This window comes from Triticum urartu, chromosome 4, assembly GCF_003073215.2.
Source record: "Triticum urartu cultivar G1812 chromosome 4, Tu2.1, whole genome shotgun sequence".
Taxonomy (NCBI): Eukaryota; Viridiplantae; Streptophyta; class Magnoliopsida; order Poales; family Poaceae; genus Triticum; species Triticum urartu.
Window position 1 is genome coordinate 22664844 of NC_053025.1, and position 17198 is coordinate 22682041.

At 45.0% G+C, this 17198-nt stretch overlaps 1 long non-coding RNA gene across 2 annotated transcripts; it reads right to left on the bottom strand.

Moving 5' to 3' along the window:
• Positions 1 to 14006: 14006 nt before the first annotated feature.
• On the bottom strand, positions 14007 to 16753 carry LOC125553442. 2 transcript variants are annotated; one of them, XR_007304063.1, is made up of 5 exons: positions 16398 to 16753; positions 16180 to 16274; positions 15409 to 15496; positions 15224 to 15287; positions 14007 to 15124 (listed from the first exon to the last, which is right to left on the bottom strand). It is a non-coding gene; the product is annotated as an uncharacterized LOC125553442 (long non-coding RNA). The 2 variants fall into 2 exon arrangements; XR_007304062.1 differs by lacking the exon at positions 16398 to 16753 and having other exon boundaries at positions 16180 to 16364.
• Positions 16754 to 17198: the final 445 nt, after the last annotated feature.

Below are 17198 nucleotides of genomic sequence, written 5' to 3' on the forward strand. Positions count from 1 at the left end.
AGAAGTTCAGGTTAGTACACAGGGAAGTTCAGGCGCATTACTCAGGCAATTCAGGTTGTGATCAGAATATTATTCTGATCTCGTGATCAGAATAGTGTTTATGTATATATATAGCTTGCCCTAGAAATAGCTATCGGTACCGTTGGTGTGCTTTGTGATTCGTACTAGTTGTTTGGTGTGGTACCATCTCAAGCCCATGTGTTGTGCTAATTTAGCTGCGGTGGCAGGCTGGTCCTCGCTGCTTTATGCCTAATGGGCTGACAAAAAGTCTGTCTTGCATGTGCGTACAAAGGTGTGGCCGTCACACGCGTTCGTATGTCTCAGGTTCCATCAACCGAGCGACATTTTGTGCAGGTTCCGACATGCGTCCATCGACGAGACGGACGTAGGTTCAGTCCGATAGCCACGACGGAACCTACGAGTGACATGCGTGACATGCGTGTACCCATATGTGTCTTCTGATGTGCAGCACTTCGATCTTGTGTCAAGTGAAACGCATGTGGTCTACGGTCGTGTGTGTTGTAATCAAGCATCCGTACATGCAGCTCCTACATGACCACCGCTCCTCTCTCTCTTATCTGAACGCATGCAGCTAGCTTTTAGGGAGTTTGGTTAGCCTGTTAGTGTGTCAGTGTGTGTATGTTGTGCATTTTTTAACTCCATGTTGCGCCTTTGTAGGTATATGTGTAAATCTCCTGTTTGCCAAACCAGGCACGTGCTACGGACCCAGCTTTGATTTTCAATGATTCCTGAACTACGGTTACCGGTCCCCTAGCCCTACATCAATTAGCTCCGTCGTTGATCTCGACGATTCCACTTAAGATTGTTATTCTTTGGCGCTCTTCACATACGTCGGTTCCATCATTGATCTTGACGGTTCCACTTAAGATAGTTATTCTTTGGTGGTCTTCACATATGTCAGTTCCATCATCGATCTCAACAGTTCCACCTAAGATAGTTATTCTTTGGCACTCTTCACATATGTCGGTTCCATCGTTGATCTCGACGGTTCCACTTAAGATAGTTATTCTTTGGCGCTCTTCACATACGTCGGTTCCATCGTTGATCTCAACTGTTCCACCTAAGATTGGTATTCTTTGGCGCTCTTCACATACGTCGGTTCCATCGTTGATCTGAACTGTTCCACCTAAGATTGTTATTCTTTGGCGCTCTTCACATACGTCGGTTCTATTGTCGATCTCAACAGTTCCACTGTCGGATTTCGGGTTCCGACAGACCCTTAAGGTTCGAACACTGGGGTGCGCGCGGAGATTACGCCTTCTACCTCTCCGTCTCACGAAGATCTAGGCTACTGAAAGAACTGCACAAGAGACACAAGGTTTATACTGGTTCGGGCCACCGTTGTGGTGTAATACCCTACTCCAGTGTGTGGTGGGTGGATTGCCTCTTGGGGCTGATGATGATGAACAATACAAGGGAGAACAGCCTCGCGAGGGTCTGCTCTTGGTTGAGGCGATGAACTGTTAGGAGGAGTTCAGTCGCCCTTTTCTTCCTCTCTCTCTCTCTAACCGCCCCCTTACCATGTGGGTGGCTGGTCCTATTTATAGAGGCCCTGGTCCTCTTCCCAAATATCGAGCGGGAAGGGAGCCAACAATGGCGGGCTAATTTGAAGGGGGACAACAAGTATCAGCTACCCTGACAAAAGCAGTCTTCGCCTGCGCAAAGCTCTGGTGATGACGCCGTCTTGGGCTCCACGGTGACCTCCGTCTCGTAGTCCTCCTGGTCTTGGTCTCGTTGCACCGAAATGGCAACCTTTGCCTGACGCCTGGGTACTCCGCGGCTGCGCTTGCCCCCTTTGCACCAAAGTGGAAAGGAGGACGCTGCGTGGGCTGGCACCCGCCTGGCGCCCTGAGTCGTCATGGCTTGCGTCACGGGCACCTCGTGAGGTACCCCGCCTTGATCTCTCTGCCTCCTCGTGAGCCAGCCTGACGAGGCCGTGCCTGAGGAAGCTCCGTGTCGTCCGCCCCGCGAGGCTTGGCCCGTCGCGAGGGTCTTGAGTCTTGTGTTGATGAAGATGGGCCGTGCTAGGCCCCCCTTTGAGCCACGCCGCAGGCCGCAGGCAGGCAAGTCTGGGGACCCCCGTTCCCAGAACACCGACATCCACCTAAGATAGTTATTCTTTGGCGCTCTTCACATACGTCGGTTCCATCGTCGATCAGAATATTATCTAATCTTGTATGAAGGGTGTCATTAAAGAACAATTAACCGCCTATGGTGTAAGTGGAAGGTAAAAATAAAATTCATTTGAAGCATATTACACTGAAACTTTTATGGTTACCAGTACATTCACTGAAACTTTGGGATCCAATAAAGAGTAGAACTTTTTTTTGTGGAGAACCAAAGCATACATGCCATGCATTGGTGGTGTTACTTTGAAAATAGCCGGTTTGATATTTTGACTAGAGGTTGTCTACCTAATTAACGAGCAATTACACTCAACCACGATATGTTGTAGCATTTTGATTTACGCATTAAAATCTCTACCAAAATGCTCCTGTGATAAATAACTATACTAGGTTTAAGCTACTTCTGCATCAAACACAAAAATGGTTACTCCCACCGAAGCAAAAGATTCTGCGATTCAAATAAATAGCTCCGCCCATACGCTTTGGAAACGGAGTGCTCGTCGTCGTGTCACTGTGCAAATACAGGAAGTTGGACTACCTAACTACCTGATACATGAAGTTAACAAGCTGATTCATTGAGGTAATTAACAGTGTCTCCATACTCTTCAGATAAATGTGCTTATGTAGTGCAAAAACTCCAGAAGCCCCAAACCTTCAGTCGCTCCACTTCTACTTGTCACGTGACTCCTACATGGCTTTCTCCGAATTGGCTTCAGGTTCCAAAATTGTTGCATACATCATGCACATGGCGCCTTGACCCTCCTCCTCCCCCTGTTGTACAGCCGCATGGACCACTACGTGCTGACCATGCATAGCATTTCTCTGGCGCATGGGCTGCAAAACACCCCACAAGCACCTCTTTAGTTTAACCACCACATGGTCAACACGAATCATGGCGCATGTGTTGTGTGGCTATGATAGCTATTTCCCTAGCAAGCTATGATAGACACAATTTTGCCTATATATATATATATGTATCCACTAAGGCTTTTAGTCCTTTAACTTTTAAAGGATCGGCTAGAGATGACCTTATGACTTGTTTATTTTAGTTCTTCACAATGTGATGCTCTATATGTCCAACTATTTGCCGTGCAGTTCAATTTCATCAATAACAGTTTCAACAATACCACTATGAATTATGATATTTGGTTGCTTAAGGATATTGCAGTTAACATGCCATTTCGTTTTTTAACAATAACTAGTGTACTATAGACCTGCACAATACTAGTTTGAATGACTATTTGCTAGTTTTTAAATGTTATGCCTGATGTAGTTAACACACCTTTCCACTTCTTGTTTTGCTTAACTAGCGTGCTTAAGCCTGCACACTGAAGCTACATAGCAACATGTGTACTGAATGACTAAATATGCAATCCCAGGCTACATATCAACAAGGAAGAGTGTTACCTTAATGTTTTGATGATGTCTAGATATACATGTAATAAAATCTTATATAATGGGATGGAGGGAGTGTTGTACTACATCATCAATTGTTGTTTAGCTTCTAATATTAACTTGGTGCTTTTAGGTACATATGTCATTGCCAAGATCCACACTTTGACCCTTTCTGTGTATGGGGCAATGAGATATTCATGAACCAGCATCAAGTGAGGAAACTGATAAATATTGTTATTAAAATGGGTCAAAAGACGTCAATCGAACTATTTGTTTACACTTTATGCAAGACAATAGTGAACTGCAGGATGGTAAGTAAGAACCTTGTAGCCTTCTGTAGCGACCCAACCCGATTGGATCAAGTCTCTGTGCTTTAGTGTCATCCCTGGATCGGTATGCTGACACACACAGTACTCGAGGATTTATAACAGAGGTAAATCACATGTAAAAAGTAACGTAAATACTATTACCTCAATCCAAAAATAGCGGAAGTAACAAGGTTGTGGATTCCCATCAACACCAACGGCAAAGTTGAGTGTAGAAATCGTAACCCTAATGTATCACTTACTCGTCGTAAGAAATCCTGCAACATGAGACGTTGCAGCCACAAAGGGTCAGTACATTGAATGTACTGGCAAATTCACACCATAGATAATGATGAACAATGGCTATAACTACATGCATATATGGCTGGTGGAAAAGCTCTATGGTTATATGTTTTTGCGAAAAGCCAATTTTTCCCTACTGCAAAGGAATAAATTTTTATTTTAACTATCATGGTGGTTGTTGAACATTGAGAATGGTTGACAGCATTCTCAATCCCAATTAAGTAACATCATTAAACCCAAAAAAATTAAATTTTAGAGTAACATGATGAGATTCACATGATAATCCAGGTACTAGATACTCAAGTTGTCCATAACCGGGGACACGGCTAACCATGATTAGTTTATACACTCTGCAGAGGTTTGCGCACTTTTCCCCACAAGACTCGATCTCCTCCCTTGGATTTCTCGCACTACAAGGTGTTTGAGAAACGGATGACCGAGACATAGTCTTTCAGAAGCGTTTGCACCTTACGATGGGTAGACGTACCACCTACAACCCATACATCTGCTAGTCTACCACTGTAAGAGTTCACACGACTTAATCAACTATGCTAGAGCCCATAATAGCTTGTGGCTGCACACGGAAGTTTCTAGTATGAATAATCTCATGATCCCTTTGAGCCTGGGTGGCGGTCCATAAAAAACCAGGCAATCCTGGTCTACCCAGGTGCCTAGACAGGCAATCCTGGAATAACCAGGTACCTCAATCCACCCAGATGTGTGTTTAAGTTGCCACCTTAAGTAAACCATTAATTAACAATCTCACATCGGTCATGGATACTCTCAAAACCCAATCCATGTCTATGAGCATAGCATGGCACTATAAGCATAACGTAATAGTAACTCCCAAGGGTTTGATAACAAACAGGTAATAGGTACTACCTGAACTAGTTCCCATCCCACAATTTAATTAGATCCTAATCATGCAATGTTTGAGGATTGATCTAATGCAATAAAACTGGGTATGAAAGGGGGTATGATCAAAGTGTGAACTTGCCTGCAATGTTGATGAAGATGATTCGCACTCAAAAATCTTGATAGCTCTACTCGTCACACTCCGGTCAATCTATCGGGACCAAGCAATAGTAACCTCACATAAGCAATCACTCAGAAGATCAGAAAGAACGAAGAAGACGATTCGGAAAACATCAAACCAAGCAAATAACTCTTGCAACATAAAACAATTTCTAACAGTACCAAAATTATGTGAATTTGGCCTTATCAGAAAGTTTAGGTCAAGAGCTTCGATTTGCAAAAAGAATCTACTCAAACGGAGCTACGAAACTCAAGTTATGATCAAACGAAGTTTGAATTCAAATCTGATCTAAACCAAATTTTAAATTTTTCAAAAACATGTTTGAGTTGGATTATTGGATAGAGGGGATCATAACGAAGACATGAGCATTGGTTTCGTTGGATTTGGATAAACGAGTAAAAAGATGTGGTGTTTTGAAAATCAGGGACTAAACTACAAAGAAAGAAATTGCAACTAGGTCCCTGGATACGTGTCAGAAATCTACTGGCCAAAATCTGTTCGCTGCGAGGCTAAAACGGCGGATGTTCGCTATTTAGGGCATACCGGTTCAAAAAAAAACAAACATATCTAATCCTAACCGTAGCTCTAAGATCGGACGGTTGAGGTGAGAGGGGGGGCTTTACCGCGGCGGTCACGTCGTCGGCGTCGGAGAAGAAAGCGGCGGCAGCGGCGGCTCGAACGGGGCGGCGGCTCCAGGGCTCGGCGGCGCCGGTGGAGAAGATGGAGAGGCGCGGCTCGACAAGGGGAAGGCGGTGGCGGTGTCGGTGCTCGACCTCGGAGTCGGAACGGCGCGGGCTTGGCGGCGGATCTCGCGAACTCCGGCGAGTTCGCGCGGGGCGTGGAGAGCTGTGGTTTGAGGAAAAACGAGGCCAGGGCCTCGGCTCTTAAAGGGGGTCGCCTTGGGCGAGGGGAGAAGACGGGGGAGGCGCCCGGGTTGAGCACGGCGTCGGCCGGCGAATCGTGCGTGTGCTGGACTCCGGCGGGAGGTCGGTGACGAACCCGACAGGTGGGTCCCACCTGTCGGTGGCTGGGCGTGGCAGCGTGCGCGTGGAGAAGACAGCGGGCGGGCGAGGCGGAGGCGGTTCGGGCGCGCGGAGGCCGCTGCTGGGCTGGGCTGGCGCTGGACTGGTCTAGGCCGGTCCAGTCGGGGAAGGGGAAATGTTTTTTTTTTAAATAAACCCTTTTCTCCAGGAAAAAAAATAAGAAAGACAAAATAAATAGAAATATTAAATAGGCATGTAGTATATCAAAATTTTCAGAAAAAGATTTCCAACAACATGGACATTTTTCTAGCATTAAATAAAATACACACAAAATCAGATAATTCAAAGAGTGCTACTGGTCTAATAAAAAACAATAAAAATCATTTTTAAAATACCAAAATGATTTCAAATTAACTTTTCTCCAATTTTCTATTGTAGGGAATCATGTTACCCTAATTTCCATATATTTTATTTTTGGAGAAAAATAATTTGAATAAAACTCAAATAACTCCAAATTGAAAATAATTTCAAATGGATTTTAGATTTGAGTTCTTTGAAACTCCCAACTCATATTCCTTATACTTTGAAGAAGTCATTTTATCTTCTCTCGTGAAAATCATTGAGTTGCATAAAGTTTCTGAATTGGAAATATTTTCCAAATGAATTTCAAATGTTTTCAAAAACCCTTGTCATTTAAATAAATGGAAGAAGTCATGTTATCTTCTCTCCAGGGTTTTGTGGTGAAAAGAATTTGAATTCACGAAGATCACGAATGCAAAAAATGAAAGTTTGGGAAAGTCCTTTTATTCCCTCTCATTTAACTTTCAAAAAGCTTTCAAATTTCACTCAATTTCACACAATCAATCAAACAATCAATCAAATCTATCTATTATTTATAACATTCCAAAATTTAGAATTTTGGGATGTTACACCTTCTTTTTACTACCCGTAATGAGTTGTGTTAGATGACAATGTCTCAATCTTTTTTCCTTTGTAGTGGATCCTAAAGCAGTTTACTTAAGATTACCTCTCAAACTACATGGTTGGCAGTCGGCCATCACAAGGGGTTGGACTAGAGTCGTGCGTACCTTCTGCATCCAAGAGAGCACAATAGGGCCATTCCGCTTCACCTTGTTCAGCAACCAAAATGTCTATCGCCTCTTTCTTTTCCATCTATAATAGTACAAGTATAGAACCTTGGTTCATCATTCTTTATTTGGTGCTTATGTAATTCTTAAACAAATGTACCTTTGAATCGAATAATGCATTGCTTGTTTCAACCTGATGGATATGAATAAAGCTATAGCCTACTTTCAAGGTTAAATTAGGTACAGTTTTAAATAGTGGCAATTAAATTAGGGCGAAATTACGGTGTGCATGTCATTACGGCGCACACGGTTAATAAAGCACAGCATGTGCGATATACATCATAATTCGACATGGTTCACGGAGAGGAAACGTGTGTAACAATGCACATAGTTACTGTTTGCAAAGCGTTTGTAATGTCAGACACTATCACATACGGTGCGGGGAAACTAAATGTGTGTGATTGTCTACCTATCGTACACGGTTTTATAATCCTGAACTGTTTGTGATGTGCGAGGCATCGTAAACATAGAGCCGGTTTGGTACGTGCCTGGAAAACTCCCGTGCCTGGAATCTGCCTGGTTTTAGGTAAACCACAAAACTCCGACTATGATTGCAATGCGAGCACAAACGAGTAGCAAGGACGAAGCGTTTGGGATATTCGAGATATCAGAAACAATTATATAGGGACAACTGTATGCATCAAGGCTCCCTATCCCTGACGGTTTCTGGGTCATGTGGGAATGACCCCCTATCACCCACACTCACTTGGCGACGGTTCCAAATGCCATCGCGGAAAGGGGTTAAAAACTGTTTGTATAGCACCGACGCGTACCAGTGCATGTCATAATCATTTTTATCAATATAAAGCATGGAATGCAAAAAAATGTCTGGGCTTTGTCCAGAGCTACACAAAAATACACATCCATCGCTTTGTTCAAAGCTACAGTATAGTTTAGTTGTGTGCTTGAACCCCGCGTTTATTTAATCTAGTACAGCAAGTATATGATGAAGAGAGGATAGATCTGACATGCATCACTGGTAAATCTGTCTTGCAGGTCGTCCAGGTTCCTAGTAACTAATAACTTGTTGATCTTTCTTAGAGGGAGAAATCTCTGACGGACTCTAATACCATCCATTCTTTTATTGATTTGATTGATGGATGCACTTGACTATAAGAAAATTAGATTAGATGGTATGCCTAGCAAAGAAGAAAAATAGAAACCCGAGAGGCACTAAGCATAATTGTTGGTGGCAACAAACAAGGCTAGCAACAATTGTTCCTAAAACAGATCCCAAGACCTAACTTTGTGCGTGCGTCTACACGCATCATGATCAGGGAGGGAACCAAGCCTTCAGAAATGCATAGTAAGGTAGACTAAACCTGCTACTGGAAGTTAGATAGTGACTGTCTCAATGCAAGTAAATCTACAAAGCCAATGCCCCTAGAGATAATGCATACCTAAACTTGCTTTTGTTGGTGCAGCGTTATAACCTCAAAATGTAGACCTAATTCTTGGTAATCTAATTGCTGATTAGGATGTAGAAGCTTAAATAGATCATATCAGAGAGAGAGAGAGAGAGATGGTACCTTGCCTCTTACTGCACGTTAATGCCTAGCTGAATTCATGTTAATTACGCAGCGAGAGAGAGGGGGGAAGCATCCTCTTGTAGACCAACCCGACGCGCAACAACTTTCGATCCTAATTTCAGAAATATCTTGTCTGCAATATTATTACGCAACAGAAACACACACAACAATCATGTTAATAGAGCACCAACATAATCTCCTATATCATTCAGAGATCAAAAGGAATAAGCATAAAGTACATATGAAACTAGTTGTTTCAATTTACACGCTTGATAAACAAAATGACGGAGTACGCATATATATGCAAACGATCCATCCATGTTCTTACCGTACCGTCTGCTAAACTTGCATAAAGAAAATTGCAGAGTAGGTACATGCTACAAAGCTAACACACAAGCTTAATCAAGATAGGCTGAGAATGGTTAGTAACTACATTTTAGGCAGTGGAGACAGTTACTCCTCTATTGTAACGCCCTGTGTCCGATGTGCCAGGTGTCCTCCGCTTATTCGCTGTTGTTGCCTTGCCATTGCTTGTGTGTCATGCATTGCATATCATGTCATCATGTGCATTTCATTTGCATACATGTTCGTCTCATGCATCCGAGCATTTTCCCCGTTGTCTGTTTTGCAATCCGGCGCTCCGTTCTCCTCGGTGGTCATTTCTACCTTTCTTTCGTGTGTGGGGATTAAACATTTCCGGATTGGACTGAGACTTGCCAAGCGGCCTTGGTTTACTACCGGTAGACCTCTTGTCAAGTTTCGTACCATTTGGACTTCGTTTGATACTCCAACGGTTAACCGAGGGACCGAAAAGGCCTCGTGTGTGTTGCAGCCCAACACCCCTTCAATTTGGCCCAAAACCTTCTCCATCATCTAGAGCGTTCGATCACGATCGCGTGGCCGAAACCCGCACCTCATTTGGACTCTCCTAGCTCTCTCTACCTATAAATATGTGCACCCCGTCAAAATTCGCGGTCGAAACCCTAGCGTCTTCCTCCTCGTGCCGCCGGACATGTCCGACCGCGCCGGACATGTCCAGCCTCCACGTCGCCCCGGCCAATCACGGCTTGACACGTCGTCACCGCCGCCTCCCACGCCAACCCCGCCGTGCCACGTGTCCACGCCGCCCTGTCCTCACCGCGCCTCCTAGCCGCGCGGCCCGCCCAGGCCCGGGGCGAGCCAGCGGGGCCCATTCAGCGCCGCCCCGAGCGCCCGAGCCTCGCCGCCTCTTCTCCGCCGGCGGCAGCCGCCGTTCGTCGTCTTCGCCGGACCCGCTCGCTGCGCCGCCGCGCCACTCCACCGGCGACCTCTCCCCGCCGCCACCTACTCTCGTCGCCGGCCTCCTCCTGGCACCGCAAGCCGCCACGGCTTGTCGCCGGCGCCGCGCGCCGCCCCGCGATCTTCTCCGGCCGCTGCCATCGCCGGAGTCACCGCCCGCCTCGCCGGAGAACCCCTCCTCGCCGTATCCGGAGAGGATGGACAAGATCCACCACTCCCCGATCCAAACGCCCCGTCCAGATCCGGATCCCTCCGTCCCGCACGTCTCCGTCCCCGAAATTCCCACATTCATATGCCCATGTTCATCGTGCCGTAACTTTGCACCCGTAACTCCGATTTGAGCGTGTAGCATATCAAAATGTTCGTCTCAGAGAGCACATCATTTCATCTCATTGCATCATTTTCTTTCGAGCTCATCTTGATGCCCGAAATGCTGTTAGAAGAGTGCTATTTAAGATAATTGTCAGATCTACTGCTCCAAATAGCTACTTGTCATTTTTGCCATGATTATTGTGTGCATGATAATGCCTTGAGCTCTACATGAGTTTTGTTATATGTTTTGCTATCTTTCCAGATGTGCCATCCATGTATTTTTGTGATGTGTGTGGTGACTAGCACAAGCTTGCAAAGTGGTGCATTCGTTAATGCTGATTTCAGGGACTTAGCATTTCCACTAAGTCCTTGATCTGTTTATCTCAATATGCCATATGTTCATGTTGTTTCCTAGTGATTGGTGCCTCTTTTGAGGATGATCAGTAAGGATGTTTTGTTAATCTTGTAGTGCTCTATCCATCCATGTCTTTGTTTGCAATTATGGAGCACCCTAGCTTGAGTCAATCGAGCTCTACTTTTACTATTTCGTGAATCTGGGCAGATTGTCTACTTGTTAGCGATTTTGCCGAGGATGTTGTAGTTGATCCGTGCATGCTATGTGGTTGTTCTTGCCATGTCTAGCTTGTATAATGTGTATTCTTGATGGATGTATGCTTAGATTGTCATGACTTGCTCTGTAGTGAGCGCATCGAGCTCGTAAACATGCCTACTTGATATCTGATTTGCATGCTCCAGTTTTTCACTAAGTCTGAGAGACTGATTACGTTTTTGCCATGTTCACATGCTTGCAATTGTATTTTCTGATCCCTTTTGGCTCAAGGTCACTAAGGGGCTTTTATTAAGCTCTTTGAGTAGCTCCATGCCATACTTTACTTTGCCATCTTCAGGTCCTGTAGATTATTGTTTTCATGCTCCAAAGAGTGTTATCTGCTCTGAAATTCCAGGCTTGTGTTAATTTCACTAAGTCTGAAACCTGTTTACCAATTGCACTTTTGCCATACTTGTTTGAACCTGTTAATGGATGAATTGGCCGTAGCTCAGCGTTCCTCTCTTGTTAAGCATCACGAGTGGATCTCTGCCATGTATTTTGTTGTCATGTTTGAGTGTTGTAGCATGTTTGTCTTGTTGCATTTAGATGGCTACTTGCTGTAAATCGCAGACCGGTGCCATATTTGAATTGCTTGCCATTTCCAAACCGTAACTCCGATTCCGGTGATCTTTATATCGTTTTCAAGCGATTTCATCTCACCTTTCCAGTGGCACACTTGGATTTCCAAGTTGAGGCCAGGTTCATTCATTCCTTTGCAAATCATGTATATGCATCGCATACCGCATCCCGCATATCATACCATGTTCATGTGTTGGTTGTTTACTATGTTGTGTGCTTCTTTCCGGTGTTTGCTTATTCGGGTTGGTTCCGATAACGTCATGTTGTGAGGACCCATTCGTCTACGTTCCGTTTGTCTTCTTCATGGGCTCGTTCTTCTTCCTTGCGGGATTTCAGGCAAGATGATCATACCCTCGAAATCACTTCTATCTTTGCTTGCTAGTTGCTCGCTCTTTTTCTATGCCTATGATGTGATACCTACCACTTGCTTATCATGCCTCCCACATTGTTGAACCAAGCCTCTAACCCACCTTGTCCTAGAAAACCGTTGTTTGGCTATGTTACCGCTTTGCTCAGCCCCTCTTATAGCGTTGTTAGTTGCAGGTGAAGATTGAAGTTTGTTCCTTGTTGGAATATGGAGATGTTGTTCCTTGTTGGAACATGTTTACTTGTTGGGATATCGCAATATATCTTATTTAATTAATGCATCTATATATTTGGTAAAGGGTGGAAGGCTCGGCCTTATGCCTGGTGTTTTGTTCCACTCTTGCCGCCCTAGTTTCCGTCATATCGGTGTTATGTTCCCGGATTTTGGGAACCCCTTGACAGTTCGCTTTGAATAAAACTCTTCCAGCAATGCCCAACATTGGTTTTACCATTCGCCACCTAGTCTTTTCTTTTCCCTTGGGGGTCGCGCGCCCAAGGGTCATCATTATTTTAAACCCCCGAGCCAGTGCTCCTCTGAGTGTTGGTCCAACTTGTCAGCCGCCGGTGACCACCAGGGGCAACTCTGGGCTGGCCTACCGGAAGTTTAGACAATCCGGTGTGCCCTGAGAAAGAGATATGTGCAGCTCCTATCGGGATTTGTCGGCACATTCGGGCGGTGTTGCTGGTTTAGTTTTACCTTGTCGAAATGTCTTGTAACCGGGATTCCGAGTCTAATCGGGTCTTCCCGCTAGAAGGAATATCCTTCGTTGACCGTGAGAGCTTGTGATGGGCTAAGTTGGGACACCCCTGCAGGGTTTTGAACTTTCGAAAGCCATGCTCGCGGTTATGGGCAGATGGGAATTTGTTAATGTCCGGTTGTAGATAACTTGAACCTTAATTTAATTAAAATACATCAACCGCGTGTGTTACCGTGATGGTCTCTTTCCGGCGGAGTCCGGGAAGTGAACACGGTGTTGGAGTTATGCTTGACGTAGGTTGTTCTAGGATTAACTCTTGATCATAGATTCTCGACCGTGCTTTGCCTTCTCTTCTCGCTCTCATTTGCGTATGTTAGCCACCATATATGCTAGTCGCTTGTTGCAGCTCCACCTCATACCTTTTACCTTACCCATAAGCTTAAATAGTCTTGATCGCGAGGGTGTGAGATTGTTGAGTCCCCGTGACTCACAGATACTTTCAAAACCAGTTCGCATGTGCCGATGATACCGGGCAGGTGACGCAACCAAGCTCAGGAGGAGCTCGACAAAGATCTTGTCCTTTTTGTTGTTTCGTTCTAGTCGATCAGTAGTGGAGCCCAGTTGGGGTCGATCGGGGACCTTGTCACATTTGGAGTTCTTCTTTTATTTTGGTTCCGTAGTCGTACCTTGATTGTATTTGGATGTTGTAATGCTTTATTCATGTATTGTGTGAAGTGACGATTGTAAGCCAACTATGTATCTCTTTCCCTTATGTAATACATGGGTTGTGTGAAGATTACCTCACTTGCGACATTGCTTTCAATGCGGTTATGCCTCTAAGTCGTGCTTCGACACGTGGGAGATATAGCCGCATCGAGGACGTTACATCTATGACCTAGAAAAGCAATATTAAGAGTTTAATTCCTGAAGTAAACAGGCAGGAATAATGCATCCGTACAAATGGCCTTACCTTCATATTTCTTGACCAGCATCCCAACAAACGTAGCAACAACCAGTTCTTTCTTGCCTAGTTCGATAACTTCATCAGCTACAAATTCCAAGGCAATCTGATCCCAGAGCACCACATTGGTTTGCTTGCCTCTATAAACAGCGAAGTATAAATAAGACTGTTATGACAAAGGAAAAGTGATACAACCATAAATATCAGTACACACATGTGAGGTTCTTGATATATATGAGCCTCTTAGTCGATGGCTCAGCCCTGCTTGCACTATGGTACTGAACAACCTCTCTTATACACCACAAATGAGCCAGAACACGTTTACACGAATAAACCAAAAAAATAATTACTATATATGGTAAACAACACTATAGAAAGGCATAGGCAGATGAACGGGTGGTAGGGAAATACATGTGAACTTTTCAGGCATATCAGTTGGGTAAGGGAGCTGAGCCAGTAGAGTTAAAGCATACAGAACAGGAAATCTGGCTCAGTGTCAGGCCTTATGAAATCAGTAGTGAACGAAGTGATCTTAATCATGCAAGATCCCCTCAACAGGCCTGAATTGATACTTCCTTGAGAGCACAAAGAACTTCCTAAGCTCATATACCATGATTTCTTAAATAAGATCTATGAACTGGTGGACAGCCTTCTCTAAAATCTCTGCATAGATATGGTTTCCCTATATGGATGGAGAACACAATTTCAGTCAACTGGCACGAAGCACAACGAACATGCAATAAAAGAACTGCCAACCAGAGGAAAATAAGTAATTCCAAATTGTCAAACAAGACCATATCAGTATGTTTAATAGGACCAGTATCCGTTGCACCGCAATGGCGCCACAATTGTGAAACAAACATAGACATTCCAATGAGCGGCGCCAACTTTTGGCTCAGAGAGAGTGTTGAATTCCATCTGGCAGAGAAAGAGCAACCTTGAGAACTTGGAAAAGCAACCCGAACAGCAGCCAACAATACCGTGGGGAGAAGAAAACAGCAGCAGTCAAAACATGAACCATATAACCGGTGATTACCCAAGGAGGAAAATCTAATGAGAGTGGACACTCCAATGAGTGACATAAAGGTGCATGCCAATGGACAGTCACATAAACCGCCACAACGATGAGGGTGTGATACTTGCATCGACTATCAGTGGCCGTGTCCGTCCCTCGATAACAGGCAATATTTGTCTCAGGTTCCCACCGAGAACTACAACCATACTACCAAACGGAATATCCACAAAGCAAAGGATTATCATCAGACAGTACATTACGTAAAGTTCTATAAAAAGGTTCAAGAAAATTCATGCTCGTCCTTAAAGCCTCACCCCAAATGATATAGGAAGTTTCTTTCAAAGGATTGCTAAGATTTGTACCCCTTTTATGTCACAAATAGTGGTCTCATAATAAACAGTGGTATCCTGAACCTTGAGTGTGCTGTCCTTCCACCAAGCAGTAAGAGTGAAATAACACCTGGAGACACAATAGTAGGCACAATTTTCAGGGGCTAATACTGTTGCATTATACTATTTATACTATATATAACTGGAAATTTACACGAGTAATTCTAACCTCTTAGCTAACCATAATCTGGATCACTTGAGTGTCACACCATAACCTCTTAGCTGACCATAATCTGGAAATTTACAAATAGTGGTGTCATAATAAACAGTGGTATCCTGAACCTTGAGTGTGTTGTCCTTCCACCAAGCAATAAAAGTAACCGAGCATGAGATGTTTGACCTTTAAATCCTTACCTTATATATGAGTAAATGAAGTCGACATCCAGAGCTTCAAGCAGATCCACCCGATGTTTCTCCCTGAACCCGCATTTCCATCTTTACGCTGATGATGCAAACATGTAGTACAAAAAATGCATTCCATCTTTATGATAATGAAATCAAATGCAAAATTTATAGCAGAAAGGATAACTAAATCATTCTTTGCATCAGCATAACAAAGGATTTTTTAGTACATGAAGAATTTGCAATGCATAAACGATGAATCAAGAACGGATACAGGTTGGTTTCATCTTGATTTCTAAAAGAAAGTGATGCCCAAGAGATGAGCATCTCTTGTGCATGAGGCAACAAATGAGTGGCTGGCCAATTAACCTAAAAGGGCAACAAAAAATATCCTGTGGTGGAGCTTAGCTAGATCCGAACATCTATTATATCCCCTTTGCAGGAACCTACCTAGACATGAATATCAATGGGCAAGTCATAAACCAGTTAAAGAGTGTAGAACCAATTATAATAAAACCAATACATTTCAGCAAATAAACATGACTCATTACTCTTTGCAGGCCAAAATATATTAACACCAACAAGAATAGATGAATGTACATCTGGAATTTGATATGTGAGCACTTCCTGTAAAATTGATTTCTATTCCACGCCAAGCAACCTGAAATCTACAGCTCCAGATTCTATCCATGGCTGTTGTCCACACGGGGAGAGAGAGATGTGAAAGAGAGAGAAGGCAGCAAGGAGAAGGAAGAAAAGGGGCGCGGCCCCCCGGCGACTCACCAGCGCGGCCGCCGCCGAAGGAAAAGGGCCGCGGTGTGGGAGCAAGGACGAGGAGCGCTGTGCTTTGTCTAGTCGAGGCATCCATGGCGGTGTTCCTGTGAAAGAGCAGAGGAAGAGAGAGGTGAGGAGCAACATGAGAGAGAGACAAGGAGTTAGGTCTTGGTCGCTGGCAGAGGAGGAATTGGAGGCGGGTCCAAATCCAAGCAAAGGGGGCTCACCTTGCTAGTAGCTGGCTCCTCGACGCACACGGCCGGCGCATCGAGCCGCTCCAGCACGGCCCTGGCAGCGCTGTAAACCACTCCCCACCGCCGCCGCCTTCGTGCTCCTCATCCTCCCTCCGCTACTGCTCGTTGCTCATCGACCTCGCCCAAGGCCTGCTGCTACTCCCTGCCGCCGCCGCCGTCGTACTCCTCGTCCTCCCTCCGCTGCTGCTCGTCGTCGTGGGGGGGGGGGTCTGTTGCAACGGATCTGGCCGCCGACAGCGCGGTTCAAGGCGGTGGATGGCAAAGGCGGCGATGTGGGTGGGAGAAAAGGAGGCGCGGGGGAGCGGAGGGGAAAGGAGGTGCGCCGGAGGGGAGAGGAGGCGGCGGTGAGGCGGGAGGAGCTGGGCGGGGGGAGGCGCGGGGAGCGCGAGTGCGGGAGGGAGGAGGCGGCTAGGTCATCCCATGTCAGCAGCCCCCTTTTGTACCCCTGTACACGAAATGACCAAAATGCCCTTGACGGGGAAGCAAAATTACAGGCGGTGGCACGCTGGAGAGGGCACTATTCATTTCCAGCGCCTTGATTTTTATCCGACGGCCCAGGGCGTTCGGGAGGGGGATCGGACGGCCGAAAACGCATCAAGAAATTGATCGAACGAACGAAATGCTCTAAGCTCCGAGGAGCCTCGGTGGGTGCTTCGTTTCTTCTTCTTGGATGTCTTGTTGTATGGAAGCAATGTCCAATGTATATTCGAAGAAAACTTTGTTTTCTTTGGAAGCAAATTATGATCTCATTTGTAAGCAATGTTCATGGAAGTA